This window comes from Amblyomma americanum, chromosome 8 (assembly GCF_052857255.1).
Source record: "Amblyomma americanum isolate KBUSLIRL-KWMA chromosome 8, ASM5285725v1, whole genome shotgun sequence".
In the NCBI taxonomy this organism is placed as follows: domain Eukaryota; kingdom Metazoa; phylum Arthropoda; class Arachnida; order Ixodida; family Ixodidae; genus Amblyomma; species Amblyomma americanum.
The window spans coordinates 63,857,348-63,870,987 of NC_135504.1; the positions used below are offsets into that span (position 1 = coordinate 63,857,348).

The following is a 13,640-nucleotide window of genomic DNA, read 5'->3' on the forward strand; positions in this document are numbered from 1 at the left end:
GCGAACTTTTGAGATAAAGCGTGCAAAGTTACTAGAACATTCAGGAACAGTGTAGAATCAGCTCTGCCTCGATGCAATCAATCGAGATCAATCTGGTCGCGTCTCGCATTGCAAAGAAATTGATAAGGCGGCGTGACGAAGGCTTTGAAGAATGAACAAACAAACACTATAAAGATTCGAGGCATTACTTCCCTGTCAAACAAGCGTTAACCCGATGCTTTAAAACATGAGGCGACTAGAAACAAAGCGGATTATGCAAAATGGACAAGGAGTGTCGAAACACAGCGTCAACCATTTTTAGCGCGCATAACAGGGTATTATGAGGACGACATGGACAACATTTGGTCGTGCGCGGCGTCGCTGGGATGCAGTCATTTCGTCAGGGACGACTACATAGTCCCGTTAACCTAGGCACGGAGAACCTTGTACTGCCCGGAATAGCGGCGCAAAAGCATTCCACCCGATCCACGGCGGGCAATGGGGGTCCAAACCTAGACTTGGTCTCCTGACTTGTATTCCGCTTTGTGTCTTCGTAGGTTGTAGCGTCTGGCGTGGGAGCGCTGCTGATCTTTGATCCTTAATCGGGGAAGTCTTCGGGCCTCCTCTGCGCGTTGAAGGTAGGCGGCGATGTCGACGCTCTCTTCTTCGGTAACGTTGGGCAGCATGGCGTCTCATGTGGTCGTCGCCTACCTGCCATGGACGAGCCTAAAAGGCGTCCTCTGGTTGGTCTCGCGCACTGCGGTGTTGTAGCCGAAGACGCTGTATGGCAGGATGACGTCACGTTTTGTGTTCGACATCGACATACATGCCCAGCATACCAGCGACGGTTTTTTTTTCGGGTGTTCTGTCAATCCGTTGGTCAGCGGATGGTATGCAGCTGTCTTCCTGTGGCTGGTTTGGCTGTAACGTAGGATGGCTTCCGTTAGTTCCACCATGAATGCTGTTCCTCTGTCCGTGATGAGCACATCGGGGGTGCCGTGTCGAAGAAGAATGCACTCCACGAAAAGTTTGGCGACTTCTGCACCTGTTCCGTACGGCACGGCTTTTGCCTCGGCGTAACGGGTCAGGTAGTCGGTCGCTATTACCGTCCACTTACGTCCAGACTCTGACTACGTGATTGGACCAAGTAAGTTCGTGCCGATCTGCTGTAAGAGACTTGAGGGGATTCAGTGGGGATCAGAAATCGTGCAGGCTTGCAGGTACAACATGGAGGCAGGCTGTTTTGTTCGCTGCGAAGTTCTTCACGAGGACATCATTCTGTACACAGAAAGAAGTCAGCCCTCGTTTGAATGAGGCGGGGGGTGAAGAAAATTTGCCTTCCAAGTACTCGATGAGGTGTTTTAGGTCGGGGTCTGAGCGTCGCTGCTGGGCAAAAGAGCTGAGGCTGATGGGTCCCAGGAAGGCATCCTCATCTTCGTCCGGTGGCGATGCATCTACAGGGGCTCGCGAGAGGCAATCGTCGTCAGAGTGCTTGCGTCCGAACTTGTAAAGGACGGTGATATGAAACACCTGGAGGCGCAGACTCCATTGAGTGAGGCGGCCAGAGGAGTCCTTGAAATTGGCAAGCCAACACAGCGCGTGCCGATTGTGACCACCTTGAACGGTCGTCCGTACAGGCAGGGGCGGAATTTCGACGTAGCCCAGATGATGGCAAGGCACTCCTTCTCAGTTGTCGAATAGTTAGCCTCAGTCCTGGAAAGGAAAGGGCTGAGTACGCGATAACTTTTTCCAACCTATCTCTTTTTCGAACGAAGGCGCCACTAGGGCCCCGCTGTTTGCGTCGGTATGAACTTCAGTATCGGCGTTTTCATCAAAATGCGCGAAGATCGGTGGCGACTGTAAACGACGCTGAATTTTTTCGAAGGTTTCATCTTGAGGCGCTTCCCACTTAAATGGCACATCTGCCTTCGTCAGTTTTGTCAGGGGCTCCGCGATGCGCGAAAAGTTTTTCACAAATCGTGGATAATATGCGCATAGTCCGAGGAATCTGCGCACTGCTTCTTTATCGGCCGGGGGTCGAAACTGTTCAATAGAAGCTGCTTTCTGCGAGTCTGCGCGTAATCCCTCCTCGTTAACGATGTGGCCCAGAAACAGCAGCTCTTCGTAGGCAAAGTGGCGCTTTTCATCTTTCAAGGTTAAGCCAGACGACCTGATGGTGTCTAGTACTGTTCGAAGTCTTTTGAGGTGCTCTTCAAAGTTCGAGGCGAAGACAAGGATGTCATTTAAATATATCAGACACGTTTTCCACTTCCGGCCTGCCAGCACTGTGACCATTAATCGCTGAAACGTCGCTGGGGCGGAAAAGAGACCAAATGGCATCACCTTGAACTGAAAAGATAACATCCGGAGTGATGAATACGGTCTTCTCGCGATTTATAATTGTTTTTTTTTTGGGGGGGGGGCGGAGGAAAAGAAATGGCGCAGTATCTGTCTCATATATCGTTGGACACCTGAACTGCGCCGTAAGGGAAGGGACAAGGGAGGGAGTGAAAGAAGAAAGGAAGAAAGGGGTGCCGTAGTGGAGGGCTCCGGAATAATTTCGACCACCTGGGGATCTTTAACGTGCACTGACATCGCACAGCACACGGGCGCCTTAGCGTTTTTCCTCCATAAAAACGCAGCCGCCGCGGTCGGGTTCGAACCCGGGAACTCCGGAGCAGTAGTCGAGCGCCCTAACCACTGAGCCACCGCGGCGGGTCTTGCGATTTTCCAGTAGCCGCTCCTGAGGTCCATCGATGAGAAATATTTGACTTTGCAGAGCCGGTCCAGTGTGTCATCGATGCGGGAAGGAGTACACTTCCTTCTTTGTTATGTTGTTCAAGCGGCGATAATCAACGCAGAATCGAAGTGTGCCGTCTTTCTTCCTCACTAGAACTACCGATGCCGCTCAGGGACTCTTTGAAGGCTGGATGACGTCGTCGCGAAGCATTTCTTCCACTTGCTCCCGGATGGCATGTCGTTCTCGGAGCGAAACACGCTAGAGGCTTTGGCGGAGTGGTTGGCCCAGCTGCTTCGTTATAATGCGGTGCTTGGCAAACGGCTTTTGTTGGACCTTCGGCGACCACGGAAAACACTCGCTACAGCTTTGCAGCACATTGCGGATCTGGTCTTGTCTGTTCCGGGGCAGGGAAGGGTCGATGTTGAAAGTGGGCGAGTTCTTTTGATCAGGCGAATCTACAGCGGGTGGGTCGCAGAGGACGAAAGAGTCTCGTACGTCGGATATTTCGTCGAAGAAAGCAGTCGTCGTTCTTCTGTGCCGGTATACTTGCTGTCGCTGTTGTTGCTGAGAGGAAGAAAGAAAGGAAAGTGCACGGGCCTGCCTACTGGCTCAAGGCCGAGCCACGCTCGCTGCCGCGTGCTGAAAGTAGGAGAGTTAAAGGATTGGAGAGGAAGGATCGAAAGAAAAGGCGCCGCGCGCTAATAGGCCCATAGGCCCCGGACTGATCCCGGAGCCAGTGCAATACCGGGCCGACCCGTGCCAGAGTGCGTCTAGCACTCCGCCATAATCCAAAAGATGTTTAATATATTGGGTTCACGGACCAGGAACAGATAATAAATCAGGTATCAGGTCCCTTCTCTGAAGTTAGTCAGCAGTACTTCAGCTCGGCAATTGCGGAAATCTGCGATGCTTCTTGCGATGCCGATTCCTCGCTTAGAAGAATTTCCACGTTCCAAATCAAGTTATTGGCTTTGGTGGCGTCTGCGGTGACGAGAATGCTTGAACGGGGTGGAACGCTCACTTGTTCCTCCATGACACTCAGGGCAACGGGATGACGTTGGGCGAAACGTGGTCGTGGTGCATCAACGGCAAATCCACGAAGACCGATACGTCGGTACGGGCAGCGACGAAGAATATGCCGGCCTGACCGTATTGGAAGCACAGTGAGCGGTCAACGGAAGTCCTCCAGGCGACGCGTTTCCTGGCGCTTGAGCGTGGCTTATAGGCTGGGTGGGCGGAGGCAGAGAGGCGGCGTTCTGGAAGAAGGAGTTCATCTCGGAGTGTACGTAGGGGATGTTGTTGAGGCTGAGGAGTGCGTACTGCAGCGGCGTAGGTCATGGCCTGGCGTTCTGTGGCCGTCGGGGTGCCAAGTGCATATTACAGTTCTTCCCGTACCACATCTATGAGAGTCACTGCTTGCGGCTGGTTGGAGGATGACAGCAGTCGTCGTAGCTCCTCGCGGTCAGAAGGATGAAATAACATAAAAATCGATTTGGCTTCAAATACATTTAATGTGCTCTTTATTCTTTACTACTATTGCTTTTTAATTCCTCTTAAGGGTCACAGACATTCAACTAAATTCATCACCTTTACACGTGTTTTATGCTCGAGTTTTCTGTAAGTGAAGTTCGGCTTTAAGCGTATGGTTTGCTTATAAGCGCAAAAATCTGTTAGCGACACTTCGGGGCATATTAGGTACATGGCCTCTCTTTCTTAAAGTGGCCTTAATTATGAGTGTTATATGTGGATGGCAGAAGGTCAGAAATGCTTAATGCGGAACGTTAAAGAGACCGCCAATCTGTTTTGTAGGGGTCAGCAGCGTATAGTTTTAGCGAAGAAATACACTCAATTAGGTGTAATAATCACGGTCATACCACTTCCTTCTAGCTCACGCTGTAACTTCATGAAATGAGGCTTACATCTCCCAATAAACATTAAGAGGCACTGGAATACTTTCCGAAAACGGTAAATAAATTCGGCAAGTAGTTGGTTACGCCGTCAGTTACAGCCTTTGTCAAAAGTTTCGAGCCCAGGAGGTTTGCTTGCGATAAACACCGTGTGGTAAGAAGATTTCGGTTCCTGCGCCCTCCAATAGGTAGGCATTCTACGAATGCTACAGGAGGCTTACTACACGGCTTAGAAGCGAACCCTCTGGTCTTTAATTTTTTTGCAAAGACTGTACTTCTCAGCTAAATATTTCACCTCCGCACGGAAAAGAGAACCCCTAATCACGTTTCGAAGTTTGACTTGCTCATTCATTCGACTTTGAAAAGCTCGCGCACTCTTTTTACATGTGTATGTCTACACGTGTATGTAACAAAACGGCAAGTCGGTGGACGGTTTCAAGTGTCATATTAATGCCGCGCTGCAACTAAATTAATAAAAAAATTAATTTCAGATAACACGCGGACGAAGCGTAGGCGTGCAGAGTCGGCAGCCCGTTTAGTTACGCACGCTACGTTAAACAGTATATAGCATGCGATATAAAGGACTAAAAAAAAAACAAATGTTAGGAAGCAGGGTGGCCAATTTGAATTATAGGTGTTTTTTTTTTGTTCCTTTAAACGAATACTACCATCGCCGTACTTATACGCAAAGTTCTGTTTACAATTCGCCGTGGTGGAGCCACCACATTTTGCATTTGTTTTTGTTTTCTTGAGATGCTTCCTATCAATGGCGTTTGGTTCCCAGCACGTGGACAGAGAAACAATCCTCATGTCCTTTAACGATCCAGCCCACCGCTTAAAAAGCCCTCGTCTTGAACAGGCTGGTGATCTCAGTAGCAGCACCGTCTCCGCCAAACGTTCATAGGAGCCTATTTGTGCTCGTAAATACCTGTGATTTCCGTGGTGGCTTTGGCCAAGTGCGCCTCTGTCGGACTAAGAAGGCAATGTTGGTATCCTTTGCAGTTAATAACCAGTGATGTGGGGGAACCTGATATTTTGCGGAGCCACGATTTCTGGTCACCAGCGCGGAGCCAGATCTCATGGCCGGACCACACAGGGTGGAAGTTATAAGGTCCGCCCGTCTGTCTTACCTACCTTTGTTGACTACAAGGTTCATGCACACCTCAAGTCAAGCACAGCGACACCACATGCTGCGTTAGGCCTTCCGATAGGCTATTTACTTAGCTTGTTGTGCCGATAATGAAAAACAGCTAGGCAGGTTGGCCAGAAAGATACCACTGATTTCGCTGCAAAATGTTCTGCGTGGAAATTGTGCTCAGTTATTGTTTTATGGGTCCGCGAAGCATCCTGCAAGGTGGACAAATAGAAATTTTTCATTCCTTCGAACATTCTACTAGAAACGCAAAATTTGTGTGTAAACTGAGCATGTAGTTCGGGAGCCATAAAAAACACAGAAAAGGTGTAGACACCTTTATATCATCCTCCATCCCAATTTGCGGTTTTGAAAAAGCATTTTCCTGAATTATACTGAAACTGTCGGTCTGTTTCTAATTTTATTATGAGAAATGGATTGGAATGCCACAGCTTTTTGTTAGTCTACAAAAAATCGACGTTCGGGACAATGCTAATTATGATTTCATTGCCTTCAAACATCTTGCGTACTGTAGACCTGTCATCAGCTTTTAACCTCGCATTGTAGAATTTTAGAACAGTACAGGACATTCGAAAACTTCAAAAAACACACATGTTGACCTTTTTATTCCCCTATGTCAGTGCACGTTAAACAACCCCAGGTGATCGAAATTTCCGGAGCCCTTCACAACGGTGTCCCTCATAGCCTGAGTCTCTTTGGATACTCAGGCTATGCTCGAAAACCTAGGCTAGAAAACGCAGCCAAACCTTTTTATTCCCTCTTATCGTTATTTGTACGTTGCTCTGACTCACTCTTGTTTGGCTTGTTCAATCTTTCATTATCTTCCGGGATTCGTTTTCTGTACTTTGTTGTCCTTCCCGACATAGCATGTGAGTATTGTCTTAACAACCCGAACAATCAACCATGTTTCATTGTATCACGCTATACTTTCCAGATGTAGCTGGCTTCCCGGAACGTCGGGCTACACTCAACAATGAACGCGATCCGCCTCTGCCTCGCATGGTTGGCCTGCGCTATGACGGGCGCACAGCTGCTTCCAAGCGGTGACGGAGTTGATGACACCTGCAACACCACATTACCCTGGGCTGTATCGAGGGACGAGTACGATGACATCCCAGACTCCGTCTTCGAGAGACTCATGCAGTGTCCCGTAGGCCTACACGGGTGCTCCGACGAGCTCGTGAGCTGCAGTCCCGCAACGTACGCGGCCACCTGCTCCTGTGCACCCAACTGCAAGACGTACAGGGACTGCTGCTGGGACGTCGCCCTCAGCGAACGCTCGCCGGACGATTTCCCGGACATTTCTTGCGTTGAAGTGCAGATTGGTTCTTCGCGGAAGAAGTTCATCTACATGGTCGTCGGCTGCCCGGTGACGTGGCCTGACGACTACGTCAGGGAAGGGTTCGAACGGCCGGACTCCTTCAACGACACCTTCTACCTGATATCGGTGACTAGCGAAAACCACGTCACTTACAGGTGAGGCGCGACGTCGACGGCTAGATTGCGGACGGTTTTGCGATTGCTGTATTTGCACTCTAAATTCGGCATTTGCAAGCTGGCGTTCCTTGGGCCTGAAACGATAATATGGACCTGCACAAGCCGTACCTTTAAACAACAAGGTGCATAAGTAATAACAAACTTGTCGAAATAAGTTAGAATGGACAGGAAGAAAAAATAAAAGCGCCCAGTCCGCGCCGGCGGGTAGCACAATGGGCTTATACTTAGTGACATAAAGTTACAATGACGCTTCAAAAAAGTTTAAGAAAAAGAAAGAAAATTAAAGGCGCCAGTGGGAGGAGCAAATCACGCTATGGATATCACAGGAAAAACGACTTATAATATTGCTAAAAGTGGCCGGCAGCCACTGTTTTAGAGTCCCGTGAAGTTAAAAAAAAATCGAAGAATGTGGGTGGCGGAAGCTTTTCGTTAACTTTGTACTTCCAGTATTTACTGTAATAACGAAGTTTAATAGAGAACGTAGTTTAATAGAGTAATATGCATATGCACTTTCCGTGCGCCTTTCTCTCGCACAAGAAAGCCTTCATATATTAATGAGCAGTACGCATTTCATTGAGCCTGTAATTCTGCACCTGTGTTTCGGTACATAATTGTTCACTGTATACATGGTGTGTTACGTAACGCACCGCTGACAGTTCCGTTTAACAGCTTCCAGTCAGGATAGGGGATAATATATAAACGGTTTTGGAACATGTTTGTACACTGTTATGATCGGCGGCGACTTATACGTTAGTTTATGCCCCCTTGATTCCTGAATAGCTGCGCTTTCCGAAAAAGCTATAGCGCAGCATGCGGGAGGAAAGTAAGGAAAAAAGAAAGGGCGCACGTTAAGTAAATTAACAACTAGCCCAGCTTTCTGCAAAGGCCTTATTAACTCCTTTGTTTCTATAGCGTTAACAACCTCCTTATAAGCGTTCAGGACGTGAAATGGAAATCTGGAGGCACAACGACCAATGCTAAGCCTGTACTAAGGGCGCGCAATTTCTCAAGCGCTCCATGTTGCGGCTGCTAGCGGGCGGTGATAGCGTACGCGAAAAACGCGAGGTCGTTTTCGAAAGCTAGTTTGTGCATTACTGGACGTGGTTTACTGGAGGCGCAGAAAGAAAACACAGGTAGAAATGAAGTTCACGGGACAACTGTCCTGTCAATTCGTTCCTCTCTGTGCTGTCTTTCGGCGCTTAAAATCAAGTCCAGGAGAAAGCGCAGCGCCATCAAGCATGGGAGCTGCAGGCATGGACTGAGCAGTAAATATTTTGAACCTCGTGGGTTTTTCCAGTTCTAATTACAGAGTTTCCATTGAATAAACGATGTCCTTAGAACAGAGGCTTTTAATTCTTACAGGTGTCGCCCATGGCTCCGAAGGGCATTTACACAATCTAGTGGCCATAGTTGTTGCGAAAACTGAAAGCTTATTGTCGTCAGTTGACGTCCAACTGCCTTACCTTTAAAATACAAGCAAGGTCTTACGTTATTAACTGATTTATCATGAAATGCTCGTTCTGGGATTTAGAAAGTTGTTTACAACGGCATCAAGGAAGAGAATTCTTTTGGGGCACTGAAAGCAGACGTAAAAAAATTGGCAGTGGCTTAGCTTGGGTATGCCAGGATATAATTAACGAAAGCTAAGGCATAGCTTGATTAGCCTTTGTTAAACTTGATTGCAAGTCCAGGTCAGTCTGGTTGTCTGGCTAGTAGTTGTCACGTGACCAGTCACGTGGTTGGTCACGTGGTGTGGTGCGACCACGGTAGGAATGCGAGTACCGCGAAACTGAGTTCATGGCCAATGCAGCTTTCGCTACAAAACAGATCAATTGCATGTTAACAAAAGCGCGTGTAGTACAACAGGAAGAACCCCTTGTACAATAGGCGGTTTTGTGACATTGTAAAGGTGTGCAGTATAGCGGTTTAACATTCAACTACACTTTGTCATGTTATAGCAATGCTGTAAAATAAACTTCTCCTCCCCCCTTATGTATCCACATTATCGTCGAAGCTTTGTAAGTTTATGGAATATCGGTTGTTCCTGTCTCTAATGCGCTGGTTCCTAAAGTACGAACGCGTTCTTTTGCAGCTCTCGTTATTGCCACCTAGATACACGCATTTGTTTTCCGAAACTACGTTTTCTGTAACGGTTACCAGAAGACTCTAGTAAAAGGCTTCGTCGCAGCTTTACAATGCTAGAGGAAAGAAAAAGTTTGTCAAGGGATTAACAGCAATCAGAAATGAAATATTTATTGCAGTATGTTTGGAACTTTGCGAACATACGGTGCGTAAATAGCATGTTAGCTTCAGCGTCATACTAACATTTAGAGCCACGAATATTTTGGTATGAATACATCGGAGTATAATGAGGTGATATTAAAACACTGGAAGAATGCCATTCAAGCAAGAAGTTCTAAAGATATCTGAAACATTGGTAAGGTTAGATAGAAAGAGATCAGTGGCAGCGTTGGGACGTGCTTTGAGTGCCACGAAGCAGACTCAGGATTTAGCATGACGCTTTCATTTTATTTATTTCACCATTGGCTTTCGTAAAACGCGCTGGAAAAGGGATGTCACGTAGTCATCAGGCAAACCAAGCTACAAAAATGTTAGGCTGTAATGGTAGAAAAGTGCACGTGAATTTGCATGAGATGAACCTAACAATTGAGAAAATTCAAACTGAAAATCAGTGTGTGAAAAAAGAATGCATAATGATCACACGAACGCAAAGCACAGTAATGAAGTTTGTTTTGAAACGTGCGCACTCTGTTATGCATGTGGCTGACTATTCGGGATGATTCCAGTGGCCAAGAAGAGAACGGAATTCGTTTCTTCATACAGATAAAATTATGTAGCGGTTTCGCTGATATTAAACCTTGGTTTTGTTTAGTGAAAGCACCGGGGGCAAACAGATGAACACAGAAGTTACAGCTGATCAACAACATATGTCCAAAACTTATTTGCAGCGATGGTGTCCATGTACAACACTCAACGTTTCGTCTTTTGCAGGACTGGATTCTGTGCACTGTGCAACGAAGACATTGTCAGTGCCACTTCCTGGAACTCAACGGGGTACCAAGCAATTGACCGGGTTCGGGTTGTGCTGCCCGATATCGTAGAGGGTCAACCTGCGTTTCACTTCAGGCCTTGCAGCGAACTGCCGCCGCACGACAACTGTTCCACAGACGTGCCCGAGGATGTGTCCCGAAGATGCAAGATGTACTACTCACCCGTAGAAGACGCCAGTGACCCATATGGCCTTCAATACAGGAACGCAAACTGCGCTATGTTAACGGCGCTAACTTATCCCAGCTGTCCTGTAGCCCATTTCTGCACTTAAGCAAAGTCAGTGTGACGAGCCGGAAGACAGGAGGACCTCCTAATTTGGCCGCCGTATTCAAGCCGGTGGTTAGCACTCCAAATTGCTACGCCAAGCACGACGGTCGCTGTTACATAAGGTACGCGAGAAGTCTATACACCGTGATGGGGAGGTCAGGAATTTGTGCTGTTTTTAACGAGACGCCTTCGTCGAAGACCCCGCCAGAGACACCAGAGCATGAACCAACGATCCACTACAAAGTACAGCACTACATCACGGAGGTATGCATGTCACTATTCATACTCTGTCTCACCATGAATATGGTAGTGTTCTGTGCCTACCGAGAAGCACGGAGCTTCTCATCCAAGTGCACGCTGTGTTTGTCAGTGACACTTTTGTTCACACAGCTGCTCTTCCTTATCACTGGTTGCATAGGCCTTCCACCCGTCGCCTGCGCAACCAGCGCTGTTCTGATCCACTACGGATTCCTTTGCACTTTCCTCTGGACGACCGTGCTTTCGTTCGACATCTGGAGAAGTGTAACGGCAGTGAAGCTCTCTTCAACCCGTGAGAAGACCTTGGCCATCTACGGCCTCGTCGCCTGGGGTCTGCCTATGGTCCTAGTACTAACGGCTGTCGGCGTTCAAGTCGCGGCGCCCTGGTCGTCCATGTCACCAAGCTACGGCAACCCTGCTTGCTGGATCAGCACCTTCTGGGCTATCATCGTAAACTTCCTGGCGCCCATGGCTATGCTTCTGCTCCTGTGCCTGTTCTTCCACTTCTGCGCGGTGTCCTATGTCCGCAGCACGTCTTCTGCGGCGGTGTGCACCCGGGAGGAAACAGAATTGAGCGGGGATGCCGGAAGCCGTGCCAGGCAACAGCGTAATCACGCTGCACTTTACGTTCGCCTTGCGCTTACCATGGGCTCCCCATGGGCCGTTGCTTTCCTGGGTACTTTCCTGCAGTTTACTGCAATCGACTCCATAGTGAATGTTCTGCTAGGACTGGAAGGGGCCTACCTGTTCTTCGCGTTCAAAGATTATCGCTACTAGTGCTCCTCGGCCCAGACGAGCTTGAGACCAAGACCTCTGACCAGTAGCCGCGCAACGTCGAACTCTGACGTCTCTTCGTCCAAAAAAGCCGGCTCTGAAATTTGAAGTAACGTAAAAATAGAATGTCTACAACCAAAAATGTCGCGTATCGCGTGACATTCAGATTCATTCCAGTCATTGAGAGTTTGTTGTCGACGAGTGGTGCCTGGCGGCTTTCATATGAACTATCACTGCGGAGCAGTATCATTACGTCGGCAAAATCATCTCTGGACCTCACGACTGTTCTTCGGCCTTCTGATGTGTGTTGGAGGCCGGTTAAGCCTTTTCACGTGTGTCTGCTGTCAGCACTGACCGTTGTGAGTGCGAAAGCAGTGCAAACCACAATAAACCTCTTAATAAGTATTTATTTTGATGTGTCTTGTCATTGACGCTGGCGTCAGAAATACGGCGCCAGTGTACAACCGCCATTTTTCACGGCTGATGGTAGGTGCCGGGTCTGGCAGCCGTATTTCACCGTAAAACCATAAAGGGACTTGCTACTATTCGTCCCTCTGATTGGCCACAGTGGTTGTGATCCATCGGCGGTTGCTGCTCAACACCGTCCTTCGGGTGCGAGCGGGACGCTGTCGGTAAGTCCGCCACGGAGCGCGGCTTCGCCTCCTGAGCATGCGAATGGTCGTCTCCTTTCCTGGAACGACTCTCGAAGCGACCTCCCCAGAGCGGCGTGTTTTCGTCGTGAACGAAGACGCTGTCGTTGCGTTCGACGTCGTCTCTTGACTCTCGAAGCGACCTCCCCAGAGCGGCGTGTTTTCGTCGTGAACGAAGACGCTGTCGTTGCGTTCGACGTCGTCTCTTCGCTCGTCCTTGCCGTCTGGTTGCCTATACTGGCCCAGGCTGGGTGATAGCCGCCGGACATGAAGGTGTTTGCGATCTTTACGCCAACGCTTACAAAATAACGCAGAGGAAAGATGTTTGTCTTCAAGAGAAGCAATCAGCAGCAATTCTGCTGAATTCAAAGCCCTTCTGAGGGTAAATATTTTGTGTATTTTTTTTGGAAATACTCCAAGAAAAATTCCTATAAGTACGCACCAAGGGGTTATGTCCAGTGCGACTGCAAACAACGCTAAGAAGTGCTGACACCTAACCACTCTAACCATTAAACATTCAGTAAACTCAAGCTGCTGTATTGCTCAAATGTGAATGGAAAGATATTTGGCTCAGTTTCGAACAAGCAAAGCGTGGGCGTATTACTTTAATATGGGCTAGCTCCATTTACGCCAACCACTCTTTCGAATGCATAGGACTCGTGCTTTCCGTGTAGGGGATTTCATTTTCTTTATTCGTGCCACATAAATTACGCGTCAGGACCTCCGTCTGTATATAGCTACACAGGTATGGGATTAGCAGCATACCGTTCATATTGCGCCGGTCGTAACTGGCACCTATGAAATAAACGATAGCGCTTCACAGTTCCGCCTAAGGGACTCTCTCGCAGCACGAATTGCGACAAAAACAAATATGCCATTCCCACAGTTGCATGCGGCACATTGATCAAAAAAGAAATACTAAGCGGACACACAAATACAGGACTTCCGAGTAGCAACTGAAAGGAACGCGTGTCCTTCTTCACGTCTGGCTTCATCAGCAAAAACGGCTGCTGCGTCAGAACGCGGATGCATGGAGCAGGGCGAAATGACGTAATGCTTTCAGCGAACCCTTGCTACTCTGCAGCCTTAACTTACAAACAGCAACAGTGCTGGATATTACGTTCTTGGACCTTCCAGAGTGGTGTTTTAATTTTGGGTTGCAGTGCGTTAAGATATGCTAAAATTGTCGGCTCTAGAATCCAGGAGCTCGTGGGATCATAATTTCGGCCAATCTCTGAAGTATCTCATATCACTAAGCTCAAACGTGCCTTAGGCTGAAAGAAAATCCAGAGCATGCTCCTTCAGCTGCGCAAACGAAGGAAGACATTTTCACTTGCCTAATC

The 13,640-nt window shown here is 48.3% G+C and overlaps 1 pseudogene; it reads left to right on the forward strand.

Annotated features, from left to right (window-relative positions):
• Nucleotides 1-6,710: 6,710 nt before the first annotated feature.
• On the forward strand, nucleotides 6,711-12,052 carry LOC144100381 (uncharacterized; annotated as a pseudogene).
• Nucleotides 12,053-13,640: the final 1,588 nt, after the last annotated feature.